Source organism: Triticum urartu, chromosome 6 (assembly GCF_003073215.2).
Source record: "Triticum urartu cultivar G1812 chromosome 6, Tu2.1, whole genome shotgun sequence".
In the NCBI taxonomy this organism is placed as follows: Eukaryota; Viridiplantae; Streptophyta; class Magnoliopsida; order Poales; family Poaceae; genus Triticum; species Triticum urartu.
In genome coordinates, this window is record NC_053027.1 from 90,378,028 (window position 1) to 90,393,417 (window position 15,390).

Sequence of the window (15,390 nt, forward strand, 5' to 3'; positions counted from 1 at the left end):
TTGCCTGGGGATGAAGAAGGCTCCCGGGAGAAGTGCGGAACGACCGCGGAAAGAATCGCCAGAAAAGATTCACTCTCAGAGGGGGCTAATTAGGGCAAAGGTAAAATGGTCATTTCCAGTATGTCAAACCATAGTGAAAATGGTACCAAAAGTTCGGGCTCGGCGAGACGAAGAAATGGGCGTTGGATTCACCTCATTCAGAGTTACGAGCAAAAAGATATGATCGTTTAAAACCCAGGGACTAATCTGCAAAAATAACTTCTACAAACAGGTCCCTGGCAGTTTAAACGAAACACGCCTTTCTCAGAAATACGCTTTCCAGGGAGGAAAGCGCATTCTGGCCCAAAGAAGAAGTGAAATACGCTTTCGGTGGACGAAAGTGTACACGCGCAAAAGCCGTGTCCACTTATCCACGTCAGCGGGCCGGCCCGGTCAACGCGTAAGGCTGACGCGCGGGGCCCGCGGCCAACTGGCAGCCAGGGTCATCACCTTTCCCTTCTCCTCGCTCGTGCCCGTGGAGCAGAGAGGCTGCCAGCGTTGGGCGGCGATTGCCGGCGCCACAGAGGGTCTCTGGCGACACTCCACTTACCGACGAGCTCAGCGCGGAGAGCCGCGTTGTTCTGTACCCGCGGAGCACGCCGGAGAGGACGAGATTGGGCAGGGTTCGCGAGGTGGCGGACGTTGGCTCGGGTGGCAATGGGGCTTGCGACCAGAGATGCTCCGACGAAGAGAGGAGAGGCTGGGGAGGCTCGTCGGGGTCTGGTAGGTCTACTGGTGGAGGATGAATCAGGAGAGGGGCTCGGGCTTGAGCCAATTTAGGAGGGTGGCCGCGGCGGTGATGGCTGACATAGAGAGCTCTTCGAGCTCGTTCGGGTGGTCAGGGAGGTAGCTAGGGGTGCCTGAGGTTGATTGGTGAAGAGGAACGCACTCGGGGTGGCCTTATATAGGTAGAGGGAGAGGAGGCCGAGCGTGTGTCACCGCGGATGCGTGTCCGGTGCCGCGGACGCGTGTGCATGCACGTGAGCTCGAAGGTAGACGGCGGGGAAGGCACAGGGAAGATCGCATGGGGCAGAGGCGGCCTAGGGAGCACGGGGAGGAAGCGGCCGAGGCGCGGAAAGAGCCGGTCGGCTACACCGCTCCTGTGGGTGCTCACTGTTTGGTGATGGGGATGGCTCACCGGGGAAGAAGACGGAGGGGGCAATGGCTCCACGGGAACGGCGACAATGCGGGGAACACGCTAGACATTCCCATGCTCGCCAGAACGACGAGCAGGAGAGGGGCCCGAAGCAAAACGACGCTCTGGACGCGGCCATAGCATGCCAAAACGGTGGTCACCACCAGTACTGGCACGAAGACTACAAGGGAGGCTGTGAGGAGTTGTCAAGTGACTAGTCCCTGCATAATAGAGGCCAAGGGAGTTGATGGATCGACAAAAGGAGCCAAGGAGAGGAGTGTGACATCGCTGCAAGTTTGTTGAATCAAACTTGGATGTGCACTGCTGATCAACATGAACTTGATTGGGTCAAATGGTGTTCTCTAGGGTGTTTAGATGAGGAAGTACTTTGATCCTGTTAAGTTTGAGGGGAAATGGATCACAAAACAACAGGGTTGCTTTGTGACCTCATATTAGGTCCAGAAACGTGATCATGATGTTGCACTCATATGTAGTATCAACTTGATCTAAAATTTGACAAGGCAAGGTTATTTGGTCATATGAAGATGTTGCAAAAGGTTTCATACCAATTGGATAACCCAAAATGGTACTTGCTTCACAAGCATATCCACTGATCAGAAACTTGCAAAAATTCTAGAAGGAAAATGGATAGATGAAATATGCCCAAATTGGGTGGAGATAGGTTATATGGATAATAGAAGGCCTAGGAAATTTACAGCCATAATGGAGCAAGATAAAATATACTTGCTTCACTAACTGAAAATTTGGACAGAAACAAAGATTTGAAGTTGTGCTCACATGGATGCAGAGCATGAGCTCAAATCTTGTGGAGAGCTTTTATTTGATGATATGAAAGACCATGCAAAAATTCAACTCAATTGGATTAACCTAGCTAGTGCTTCCTTCACAACCAATTCCCTCAGACAGGAACTTTGAAAAATTGCTAAGGAATATTTACTAGGCAAATTAAGTTGAAATTTGTCATGAGGATATTATTTGGACATGAAAAGATGTCCAAGAAGTTTGGAGTCAATTGGGCAAAGATAAATGGCACTTGCTTCACAATCTGCCATTTAGGACATAATAGGAAAAGAATTATTTGAGGATGATGGGAAACATGGCCAATGAAATATTTTGCCATATTTGAGAAAGATATGACCCAAACAATTTATGATAATTATTTGGGAATTTTAGGAGTGATGGAAATATAGGTTGCTTCACAACCTAGGGCAAATTGAGCTATTCCTTTAATAGAAAAGGAATATCCCCAATAAAACTACTATTGGGATTTGGGATAGGATGAAAATGGAAAGGTCTAGGGAAGGATTTGGGTATGACAAGCCACTATGGAAGCAAAGAAGAGTTCATCTTCTTCAGTTTCCAGACCACAAAGCCACGAAAAAAGAAAACCCAGGCAAAAACCTCAGAAAATAAAAAGAAAAGAAAGAGCCAAAAATCAGGCTGTTACAAACCTTACCCCCTTAAAGTAATCTTGTTCTTGAGATTTGGTTGCTCAAGGAACAAGTATGAATATACTGACTTAAGGAAACCGTTTCCTACTCGGGTCTCCTTTTTCCTTTATTGTTGTTCTCACCAAATTTTTACCTGACTGGCTCTGGGTGGTCTGATTCACTACATCCATATTCTGATAGATCTTTCCTGGCTTGTTCATGCTTATACTGGCTCCAATTATTTTCATATCCACTAACTTAGCTGAGATTCCATGACTGAAATATGTGTCTGTCTCACAAATCTGAGAGTGATTTCCGATGGGTGCGTCGTCCAGCACTGACAACCTTTCATGAAGTTGTGGCCACATTTTCCTGCTGAACACCCAAGCCCTGACTCCTTGCATTGGGTTTCTTCACTGAATGCAGGTCCTTTGGGTTCCAAATTGTGAGTTGAGGTATAACCATTTCCTATCAGATTCTGACCCATCGCAAAAGTTTCTAAATCATCTTAACTGGCTCCACCTTCTCGAGTATCAGATCCGTTCCAAATATTCGACTGTCCCTTGCCGGGGCCAGCATGAAGGGGTACGATCTTACATGATAATATCCGCAGACTCGACTGATGGTGGTTCTGGCTGAAGAATTTGGCTCACGACAGGCTATCCTTTGATAATCCTCATAAGTGAGGGCACATTCCTCAAGACTGTTACTCGACATCCTGATTATTCATTCTGTCGGCATATCCATGGGGATAGTAGGTTGTGTGATGCTTTACCACAGTTGTTGGAGTCACACTGTTGATTTGACCTTTGGTCTGACTTCGCAGATTCGGATATTTGATACTGACAAATCTTAGGTGAATATCCATGGTAATCCATACTGACTCAGACTGTCCGGGTATCAGCACCATGTGGGTCTTGCAACCATTCTCATAACTGCATCACCAGTCTTGCTACTCCATTACTGTTTTTCTTGTTTGGATACTTGGCTGAAAGAGCTCGGTCATATTGCTTCTTCGTGTGACCATGGATTCTGTCGGCTGCAATATTCTGACATGCGTACTCTTATCCTCATTTCCTGGCATGGTAGCATTATTCAAATTGCTGGTTCATCACCTCTCAAGTTCTGACCGTAGAGAAATGATCATCTGAACCCTTGCAAGAAATTGGAAAATAAATCAGTAGCCACCAGAATGGTCTTTACAACTCAGATCTAGGACATTACTGCGATAACTCAACCACGGCTCAGGACGGCTGAAAAGCATCTTAGAACATGAGACCGGGTTGATAAGAAGAAAGTGGCAGCTCCCAAAAATAGCCAAAAGCAGCTATAGGGCTACTATCACAAAAAGAAACTCAACAGCTGTATGAGACGACCGAAAAGAAGCTCAGAACTCATGACAGTCATTGAAGAGAGAAATAAAAATCGGCATCCACCACGGATAGCTAAAAACGTCTTAGATCACAGGCGTGGTGCCGTTACTGTAGAAAGAAGACAAGGGCTCATCAGGATCATCTTCCAGGTTCACAGGTACTTGTACTGAGCTCATTCCTTTGGCACACGGTGGTCTATAGCTGGCTTCCTTCTTTTAACAATCCTCCTGTGCCTGTCAAATCTGCTTTCGAGTGACTTTCAAGACCTTGGTGGCATGCTGACCGCTTATATGTGAAAATCTCATTCCCGAGGCAGACTTGCTTTCTGACTGAACTGTTGCAGATCTTATTCTTGAGATGTACTAACATATATTGTCAATCTTGCACATAGCTCATCTTCTTGATCATTTCTGCTATGAATTGTGCACACTGAGGCAAACCAGATTATCCGTATCACGATCAGATATCTCTAGATCTCAATGCAGTCGGCTAAGAAATCCATAATGATGCAAACTTGATACTGACAGTCTATCCAGGATTTCTTTTGCATTCAGACAAGATATTCCAATTTCACTGCAGTCTGCCGATAATTCCATTATGTTTAGCTGAGCTTCCAAATATATGCATTCCTTGCTGATTCTTCGGGTTAGGTGTCGGTTGATGAGCAACTTTAATAAGGGGAAAAATTTGTAACACCGAAGGCCCAAAGAAAGAAACAAAAGAAATGACGAAAACAAAAGCACACAAGCATACTACTAATATAAAGCAATCAGCACATATTACTCCTACTCACACAATAATATGCATGCACACCTAAGCACACAATTGTCGCTGAAGCTCTGGTACTACGGTCGAATATGTTGTGGCGGTGTGCATGAAAGTCAGTCTGTGTGTGTGGAAAGAGTTGGCGTAACCAAGGCTATACCAAACGCTGGCTGAACACCGGTTGGATCTGGATGGATACGGAGGCGAGGACAGACTTGGCGATCATGCAGCGAGACATGGAGGTCACGACTACCTCATCATCAATCGTACAAAGGGAATCGTACACGTCCAAAGAACGAGATGACACGACAAACTAGGGGAGGAAAAGCAAGGCTTGCTGGCCTTGCCATCTTCTGATGACGAAGATCAGTAAGGGTTGCCAAAGGGACGAGATGGAGGGCGTGATTCGGGATAGAGACACGTCTATCTCCATGCAAGCAGCAGAAAAACATGACGCAGCAGAATGACTACTCGCAGCGGAACAGTGACGACGGTGATGAACTCCACTCCGCAGGACTCTGGCTGGAACTCTTATCTTAGCTCGCAAACAAGGAATCCACGACAAACAAGCAATCAAATCTGGCATGACACGCCAGGTCGGTACATTGAATGTACTTGCAAGCCCATAGCAACCAAAGCAATCAAGACAAACAATAGCATGGCAATTACGGATTATTAAACAATCACTACAAAAAATACACTTCCGTGATGATACGTGTTTGTCACAGTAGGTCACGTTTTTTTTCATGCATGTGCATCCATGACAAATTTATGACAGAATCAAGATAGTCATACCTGTGCTATCGTAGAAGTGTTCCATGACATTACCAAAATTATCATCACGGAAGTGGCCACTTCCATGACGATAAACCGCGCATCACAGAAGTGCTTTCGTCAAGGGTGACCGACACGTGGCATCCACCGTAACGAAACGACGTTAAGCTATCGGGTCGGGTTATGGATCCGATAACCCGTTAACAGCCCCGACCAATGGGGATTTTCCACGTGTAAAATCATCATTGGCTAGAGTAGACACGTGTCAGGTCTGCGTTGGCACATGTGTCACTCATCCAATGGGCGAGACGCGCCTATGATATGTTGACATGCGGACCAGCCCATCAAGTTTAAATGGGCCGGCCCAACTAAAGGCCCACGAGATTTTGCGAACCATAATGGGCCGGCCTAGCTAAAGGCCCACGAGATTTTGCGGACCATAATGGGCTGGCCCAGCTAAAGGCCCACAAGATTTTGCAGGCCATAATGGGCCGGCCCAGGTAAATGCCCACAAGATTTTTGTGTGCCATAATGGGCCGGCCCAGGTAAAGGCCCACAAGATTCTTGCGGATCATAATGGGTAGCCTAGCTAAAGGCCCATGATATTTCGCCGACATTAATGGGCGGCCCTGCTGTAGGCCCACGAGATTTTGAGGACCCTAGTAGGCCGGCCCATTAACTGGCTGCCATGTTTTGGGCCAAATGCCGATCCATATTTGATCCGGTCCATTAATGGCCTGCCACGCTCTGGGCCTAATAGTGGCCCATATGAGATCCTGCCCGTTAAAAGCCTACCATGTTCTGGGCCAAATTACGGCCCAGATCAGGTCCGACCCTTTAAGAGGCTTTGGGCTCAATTATGGCCCATATCAGATTCTGCCCATCAACTGGACACTATGCTTTTGGGCCCACTTGCTAAAGGCCCACTTAGTAATTCGGCCTGATATTAGTTTTGGCATGTTAAGGGCCCGTTTAACATTTCGGCCCTATATTAATTTCGGCCTGTTAAAATCCCGTCATATAGTTGGGCCTAACTACGGCCCGGTTTGCATCCGGCCTACTCGCAACTGATATCTGATTAGGCCAAACAAGGACCGAGATAATTTTGGCCTGTTAAAAGCCCGTGATTTGATTCGCATAATCATGGGCCGGAGTTCATTTCGGGCTGCTGCCGGCCCGTGAGCTGTTCGGCACGTTTCAGGCCCAACATACATCGTGATTGCATGATGGCCCGATTATGTACCATAATTTTACGGTTTGGCCGGTTTACTGCGAAGACAGGATATATATACAGTAAAATAACTGCAGCATCGTGAATAAGAAAAAACCTATACTATACAATAAAGAAATTACAGCATTTTACATCCACTGAGCATCAAAGTTCGCCACTATGATAATAAAGCACAAGCACACAGCAGATTACATACACTGGGCATCAAAGATCGCCACCAGTGCAAATAAACACGCTGACAAAATAATATACAAAACTGACAGCACTTCAATAGAGTTCAAGAAAGGTTAGCCCTGCTGGGGAGCTGCAGCGCAAGCAGCTGAGCAAGATGATGAGACTACGCTTGTTCAACACTTATATCTTCCTCACTCTGAAAGATAAACAAGCAGACAGATGACAGGTTTTTCACATAAAAGTATCAGTGCTGACAATTCATCACATTTCTTACTGACGAATAAAGTGACACAATATAAAATTGCATTAACACAATATGGTATTGTTCAGGTCAAGACATGGAAGGAAATGACATTGTGAAGGAGTTGGCAGCTTCACGACACCACTGGATTATAGATCAAGAACTCATAAGTATCAACTGTTAGTGTGCTGTCAATTTATACCGTTTCAGATTAGCAAATAAAGAGACGGTTTAAATAATAGTAGAATGATATGATATTGTTCATAGTTAAGACATTGCAGAATATGACATTGTGCTGTAGTGGGTAGGTTCACCACACCACTGGATTACGGATGAAGAACAGAAGCATACATGCAGTGCAAAAGAAGATCACTTGCTCTGTATAGTTTAATTTACATGGTATGAAGAAGGAACTTGGTTGTACAACTGAAAACTTAAATTGAGAAAGGACAAACTTTTGTTTATGAACTACATAATAAACTTTAAACAAGCAATTTGATGCAAACACCAAAAATAAACAGCTGTTGCAGTCATGCCTAACCAAATATATACAACAAAGTTTGAAGGCTTGAGATGGACAAACTTACATTATTGGTGAAGACAGGCTCTATAAAGGCCTTGTCCATGCCGATGGGGGGCAATTCAAGAAGTTTACCACAGAATCTTCTTCAAAAGCATTGCCTTTATTCTATATTTTGTTAAGAGTAAATATAGATGTGATAATATACGAAAAAATGGAGAATATTTAAGATAAGATGAAGAGTGATGCTACATAACCAAGTAGCTATAAATGTAAGTGCAGCGATACAGGCAAAAGGTACAGCCAAGAGCAATGCACAGCTAAACTTCTTCAGTACCAACCTTATGGTAAGAGTAAATATAGATCTGATGTGTAGAAAATGGAGGGCAAAGGAAAATAAGCTGCAGAGTGATGGTACATGAACAACTACCTGTCATTATAAGTACACTGATAAAGGGAAGCATGTACTTACAAGAACAATGCAGAGCTAAAAAAACATTGGCATTGGATATATTCTACACTAATATAACTATTCATACAGATCAGATAATTTGGAGTGAACAATTGATAAGCAAGCTATCATGCATACTGCTGTCACATAATGAACCAGGTATGTATGCAAGTACAGTGATGCAGGACAATAGGTACTAACAAGAGCAAAGCAGCGGGCAGCATATTTGCGATATCCTATCGTTCTTTTCAGGAATTCTTCTTCGAGAATATTTCCTGCAAAAAAGATCCGTAAGGTTCATGAGGAAAAGTAGAAGTTCAAATTGTCATGTGATTTCATAGATAGTACATCATCCTGGGAATGAGACCAGTGCATAACAAGGTTTTTCCATCAATGTCTTCTAAATTTAGCACAGGAGACTTAACCGGAAATTCGTTTATAGACTTGCCATCAAAGTGTGATTTCCTCAGGTAACACCGATACTGCTGCAATGCTTCCTTGAAAAGCACAAGCAAGCTTTGCTCGTCATGACTATCCAGATTGACCCTCGCCTAGTTACAACAATGTAATGTAAATCATTGATGTGTTCAATCAGCAGAAAACAGGAAAATAATAACCATGAATAATAGCACTTACACGTAAGTTGGACATGAAGATGTCAAAATGGTGTTTCTCTGCACAATAATCTTCCCATGATGGGAATATATGCATGTAGTCCCTGAAAACATTGAAAGCATTGTCTTTTAAACTGAGAATAAATGGAATGGGGTTCCAATCTGCAGGAATTGGCCATCTCTGCAGTTGGGATAGGTCTTCGGCCGGTGGACTTGTTGTACTTTTTGCTGGAGTGGGATTTTTCTCTGGTACAGCTGGTGCTATGGCAAATGAAACCGGTATACCTTTTGCTAGAGTGCAGGTCCTGTGTGGTGGGGCTAGTGGTGTGGCCAGTGAAGTATGGGTACAGTCTGCTGGAGTCGGTCCTATGTTTTGTGTCACTGGTTTTACAACCAATATAAGTGGGGTGCTGTCTAATTTCTCCGGCACCACCACGTTTTTCAAGGACTTTGCTGGTGCTCCTTCAGGTTCGGCAATCACCCTCTTCCGTTTTGATGTCTGATGCACAAGAACAACATTTGAGTGGAAAAACATGGTATGATGACAGATGGAATATGTATTGATAATGGATGGGCATGTCATCTCGACATATATGATGAGTAAACTAAGCAGATGGCGGTGCAACAAAGTAGAAGAAATGCAAGACAACATATGCAAGATACCCGTAATCAATAAAACATTGCCAAATTAGAACAGGCACGTAGATGGGTGAACAGGACAGGCCATCTGCCTTTGACTCCTCGAGGTTAGAATAGTCATTAGGATCATATTCTGAACAAGAATCAATAGGTGGGGAGCGTATGAGTTTCATTGCATCCAGAATGGCACTCAATGCCTTGGTGCCAATTTTGTAAGTCATTGAAATGTTTAGCTTCAAGAGTGGACTGCTGCTAGTGCGACACAAAGCAGCTACACAGATCATAGTGTAGATATAATGGGAAAACCTTAAGCATCAGAGTAAAATCAGTAAAGTGGAACTTGCTGGAATATATGTGCTAGTATTGCCAGTACGGCTAGAAATGCTTCGGATACCAGCTCTCTTCAAGTGAAGGTGCGGTACTGTTAATATCAGTGTAACTCTCAAAGGCGACACAGCTCCCCGCATTTCCTTGCTATTCTTATAGGATTCATGTGGGCAGGCCACTACAAATCCTATTCTTATGTTTACAAGATCCTACGAATCAAAGAGGCTCAAAGTGTCCATCACAACCATCCGTATAGACCTCTACACTGCAAATGTCCCTGCTCATCTTCAGTACAAGGAACATACTGTACTACTATCATACTCCCTCCGTTCCAAAATATAAGTCTTGGTAGAGATTTCCACTAAGGATCACATACAGATGTATCCAGATACATTTTAGAGTGCAGATTCACTCATTTTGCTCCATATGTAGTCCATGGTGGAATCTATACAAAGACTTGTATTTAGGAATGGAGAGAGTACACATTAAAGAAGAACGGAAGAGGAACATGGTAAAGAAGAGCAAGCAGATTTTGGATAATAAAATGTTGGTTGCGCAGTGCCCACACATGATGAACCAGAGCGCATTAAGAATGCAACTCCCAGCTGTGTGTCGACCATTTCAGGCGGTTGGATGAAGATCCTACGTCACCTAACCCTTCTTTCTTCCTCGTCTCTGATTCTTCCCATACAGAACACCGCACGGGCCGCCGGCCGGACCACCGGCCCCCACCGCCTGTGTTCCTCCAGCACCCCCAACCCCCCCCCCCCCCCCCCCCCCCCCCCCCCCCCCGAGTTTTCTTCGTTCGGCAAGGCCCCACAACCACCCGAGCCCCATCGATCGCACCGGCGAACTCCGGCGAGCTCTAAAAAATTGACTGACCCAATTTTTAAATTTAGTCTACTGTGATTTAACTAGTGTGGAATATAAAAGGGTAAAACCATAAACATTGGGAGTATAGTGTTGAGCAAGCCATGGTGGATCTGAAGGTGCAAACCGGACAAAGGCAACTTCGCAACCAAGACAAGAAATTAGAGTAAAGCAGTGGTGATCTATTTTCTTGCTGCGATAAATAAGTTGAGTAGATACGAAAGAGTACCGCCTCTGGTGCGGCGCCGTGTACGCATCTGCTGAGAATTTGATGGTGTTGCGGTAGCGATGGCTATCGGCGGCGTGGAAGCAGATCTAGGAGGGTAGACGATGGCGGCGGGGCGTGGTGGAAGAGACGGTCGTAGGAGCGGCGCCGGCAAGGTGGACGACGGCGGGGATGACGCGAGAGGACGAGATGCAAGGATCCCGATCCGAAGCCGTGGATGAGAGAGGTCAATCTCTTGTAATGGACGGCGGTGTCGGGGTATCAGCTCCGGCATGGTGGAGGAGGACAGCGGTGGATGGGGTGGCGGACAGCGGCGGACGGAGGAGGGTGGGGTGGAGAGGGTGTTTTGGCACCCACGGAGTACGAATGGGGAAAAGGGAGGTAGAGAGGAAGCGGGAACCATGTATTCAGGGCGCGCTTGTCTCAAATGCGAGGAAATTTACAAACTTAGCCCCCGTTTCAAATTTCTACTACAGCACAGCAACATTAGTCAGTTGGGCATAGGACGGTAATCTCGCATACACTGAATATTTGTCGACGAGAGTTTGTTTTCGGCGCCCATCGTGTATGAATATGAATCGGGGAGGGAGTCGATTTCGGCCGAGGACACACTATGTTTTGGTGCCCATCGTGTATGAATCCGGGTGAGAGGGGGTTACGTCACATTTGGGTGAAATTACAAACCTACCCCTATCGAAACCTATAGAAATCCAGCAGATTGGCTTTGCGTGGCAGGGATAGGCAGTAGTGATTTCCATCTCGCAGATTTTGGTTTCGGGCTGTTACTGCGACTTTCCCCGCTTCGTTCAAATTTTGCAGAGTGCACGTTTACCGTGCCAACTCAATTCGAATCCCATTTGTATTCTATTTTTTTCGGGCGGGATCCATTTTCAATTGGAATTACATTCTATATACATCATTTTTATATATACTTTCAAAAGAACAACAAAGAATTCTGCTCCTTTATATGTATAATATGATTTACAAATACAACGATCTCGAAATCTTAAGGTTGAATTCGATTTTTTTAACCAAATTATGTTCTACTAAAATGTATGGATCAGTAATATCTACATATTAAATAACATAGATGTGCGTGAATTCATATGAGTATGCATGTTTGATAGATCAATTTTGGTTCGAGTATGGATTACATGTATCATCATCTCGAATTCAAATATTTGAATCCCTTTTTTGTTCACTCCTTTCACGCCCATCTCTCTCGCATGCATGCTCCTTCAGGTAGCTATCACTCTCTTTTCTCCAGCTCACCCGCACGCTCACTTCATGTTTCTCCTATCCTCGCAAACATGGTCTCTCGACATCTCCCTTGAGAAGTGTCATAGTCTCCCTATCATTATACATTACACGGTTTTCATTATCTCTCACGTCTCTACTATTCTCTGGTATCACTCGGTACCTAAGCTTTCTTTTTCACCGCCACACACACAGTCTCCACTCGTCTTTCACTTTGTCTTTCTCTCTATGGGATTCTCTCACACACCCTATATGTCTCTACATATGACTCATACCACTAAAATTACTCTCTCTCTCTCTTTCTCCTGTAGACACAACATTTGTTGCGGTCTCCTTTTCGTCTCCATCCCAGACTGACATTATTCATTTGTTTACCGATCAGACAACCCCGACTACCGTCTCCTCTCTCTCTCTCATAGACACACACACACAACTCCTGCTTCCACTCCCCTTCCCGACTACCGTCTCTCTCACACACACACAAAACTCTCGCTTTCGCACCCCAACTCATATTTCTCTCACAAACATTTATTGACTAGCTGGCCTCTAGATAGGTTTATACACCCGCACACTCGTGCTTCCACCATCGCATACATGTCTCTCTCCCGCTCCTTGTATCTATGTAGATTTTTCTTCCCTTCTTGAGACACGCCCTCTCGATCGTGCACACACACACTATCGCCTCATTTTAAGCTGATACCTATCGCACACACACTCCTTGTGTCTTTGTCACACATGCACTCCGTCCTCCTCCACTCTCCCTCTCTCTCACACACAGATGGGCTTTTTGCAACAACTAGCAAGATGCCCATGCGTTGCACGGAACATCAAGATGCATTTGTATGAGTTGTTTATCTTGTGGGGGGAAAGGATGAACGAGGGAAGGCCTTATTTGCAAATGTGGAGAGGGGTGTGGGTATATTTTTGCAAAATTGCCATAGTTTCCTTCCTATCCGTCAGATATAGATCGGATGGCCTATATTGCAGGATGGCAGGCACACGATCATCACCGACAATGCTTTTTATAAGAGTAGGGATAAAAAATAGAGTTGGTGATGATGGTGGGCCTGCCATCCTGCAATGTAGGTCGTCCGATTTATATCTGACGGATAGGAAGGAAAATATGGCAATTTACCCGCACTCTTCACCACATTTGCAGATAAGGCCTTCCCTCGTTCATCCTTTTCTCCCACAAGATCTTGATGTTCCGTGCAACGCACAGGCATCTTGCTAGTAAGAGTAGAAATTAGACATATAACACTTCTCGAATCTTGAAACCAACAACATTCCTCCCTTATCTCATCAAAACTGCCAAAGGAATATATTTTGAGTGAAACATAAAATATTTTTAGTGATATACGTATTTCAAAACTAGACTTTTTCTATCAAATCGGTGAATATGTATTAATCTACTTTGATCGTGTGGCAACGCATTGGCACATTGCTAGTACTTATAATAATTTTTTGGACACCAGACAAATGGTGGAGTACATATACGAAGAGAAGAGGCGCACACACGCAGTCGGCCTCTCACTGTCTCGCACACATGAGTGTTACGTAAAGGCGACGTTAACAAATAAACCCTAAAACCCTAGGTGCACGATTGCTGCATTTGCGGGTACCGAGTACGTGGTGGAGCACCTTTGTAGGAATAGACAGCTCGCGTGATAATTTGATCCGTAGGAGTTGATGGTCGGGACCACAGGTGAACGACTTGGAGCGCGGTGGCTCACCAGTTGCCACAGATCGAGTAGCCACGTTTAAAATATCGTTTATTTAGCGGGGTTAAGAGTTCCGATTTTCAATGGCGCGTTATAAGTAGTAAGTAGTTTTTAGAACGATTGGTATGGAGCGAAAATGGAATTCATAGTACTACGTACCTCCTTGGCATATGGTTGTATGGTTTTTTTGCAATGGAGGTTGTATGGGTTTATGTTGCGTGATGTTGAACCTGGTAGTTCTAGGGCAAATACTATGGTTTAGATTTACATGCTAGTTTTCAGTAATGAAAATCGGAAGGGCAAACCCTTCTTTGATTAAAAAAAACTACTACCTCCATTCTGGTTTACTAGTCCCCATCATAGTTTGGGTCAAAGTTTGTCCATGAATTTTAATTGTAAACTGTGATTGGAAAACGAGATGCATGCATGAACACTAGTTACTCTAACCCCCTCTCTTCTTTAATTCTTTGCCACATCAGCATGTTTGCTATTCCCGTGTGCATGATACCAGCTAAGATACCACCATTATGGCCAGCCTTAATCATCGCATGCAATAATTTAGTGCACCTTGAAATATGAACATGTGTGGGGCGTGTATGTTTTTAATGACTTGAGACTATACCTAGCCCGGCATGCAAGATGACTTATTATGCACCGTTCCCCATACCTGCAGGAAGCCCATTCGTCTCCAAATCTTCTCCTCTCCTTGTGTGGAAACAATATGCCTGTCAAACTCTCCTTCTCCCTCCGGCGGTCCCACCACTCCACCCCGTGTGAAAAAATCTGCATGCATGACTCTCCTCCCCCCACGCTCGTCCATCCGTTGTGACCAGCAATATTTCCACCCCTTCGCTCCCCCGTAATTTACTCCAACAAATATGCCCACGTAGCTGTTACTTAACTGCAGGTGCATTGGGTCACTAACATATGGGCCCAACAGGGGTCTGGCCCACATGTCAGTGATGCAACTGGACCTGCAGTTAAGTCAGTGCAACTCAGTCCATATCTTACGTAGGTGTGCCATTGCTCGCTATTAATACTGCGCCTCCCACGACATCGCTATTTCCTCCCCCTCACGTTCATGTTCATCGCTATCTCCTCCCCCTCCCTCTCAAGTCGACCACCATGGCATCGCCCCTCCCAAGCCCTAGGAGCCCCTCGCTGCACCACGTGGATGGTCACGCATCGCCGTTCCGTTCGTCGCTGCCACTAGTCAAGGAGCACGCGTCGGTGTTCCGCTCCTCGCCGCTACGCGATGCGTCGCCGTTCCGTTCCTCGCCGCCACTAGTAGAGGAGGACGCATCGATGTTCCGCTCCTCGCCACGATGCGACGCGTCACCGTTCCGTTCCTTGCCGCCAGTAGTCAAGGAGGACGCATCGGCGTTTCGCTCCTCGCCGCGATGCGTCGAGGTGGACGCGTCGGTGTTCCCAATCTTGCCAGCATGCGCGCCGGAGGATGCGTCGGCTCCCCTCTACAAGGAGAACGCCGCGCCGCCCGCCGAGCCGCCCAGCCTTGAGGAGATTTGGAAAGGAATGGATGTCGCCTTGTGGGAGGCTTTGCCTCCAGCAGAGCGCGCCAAAA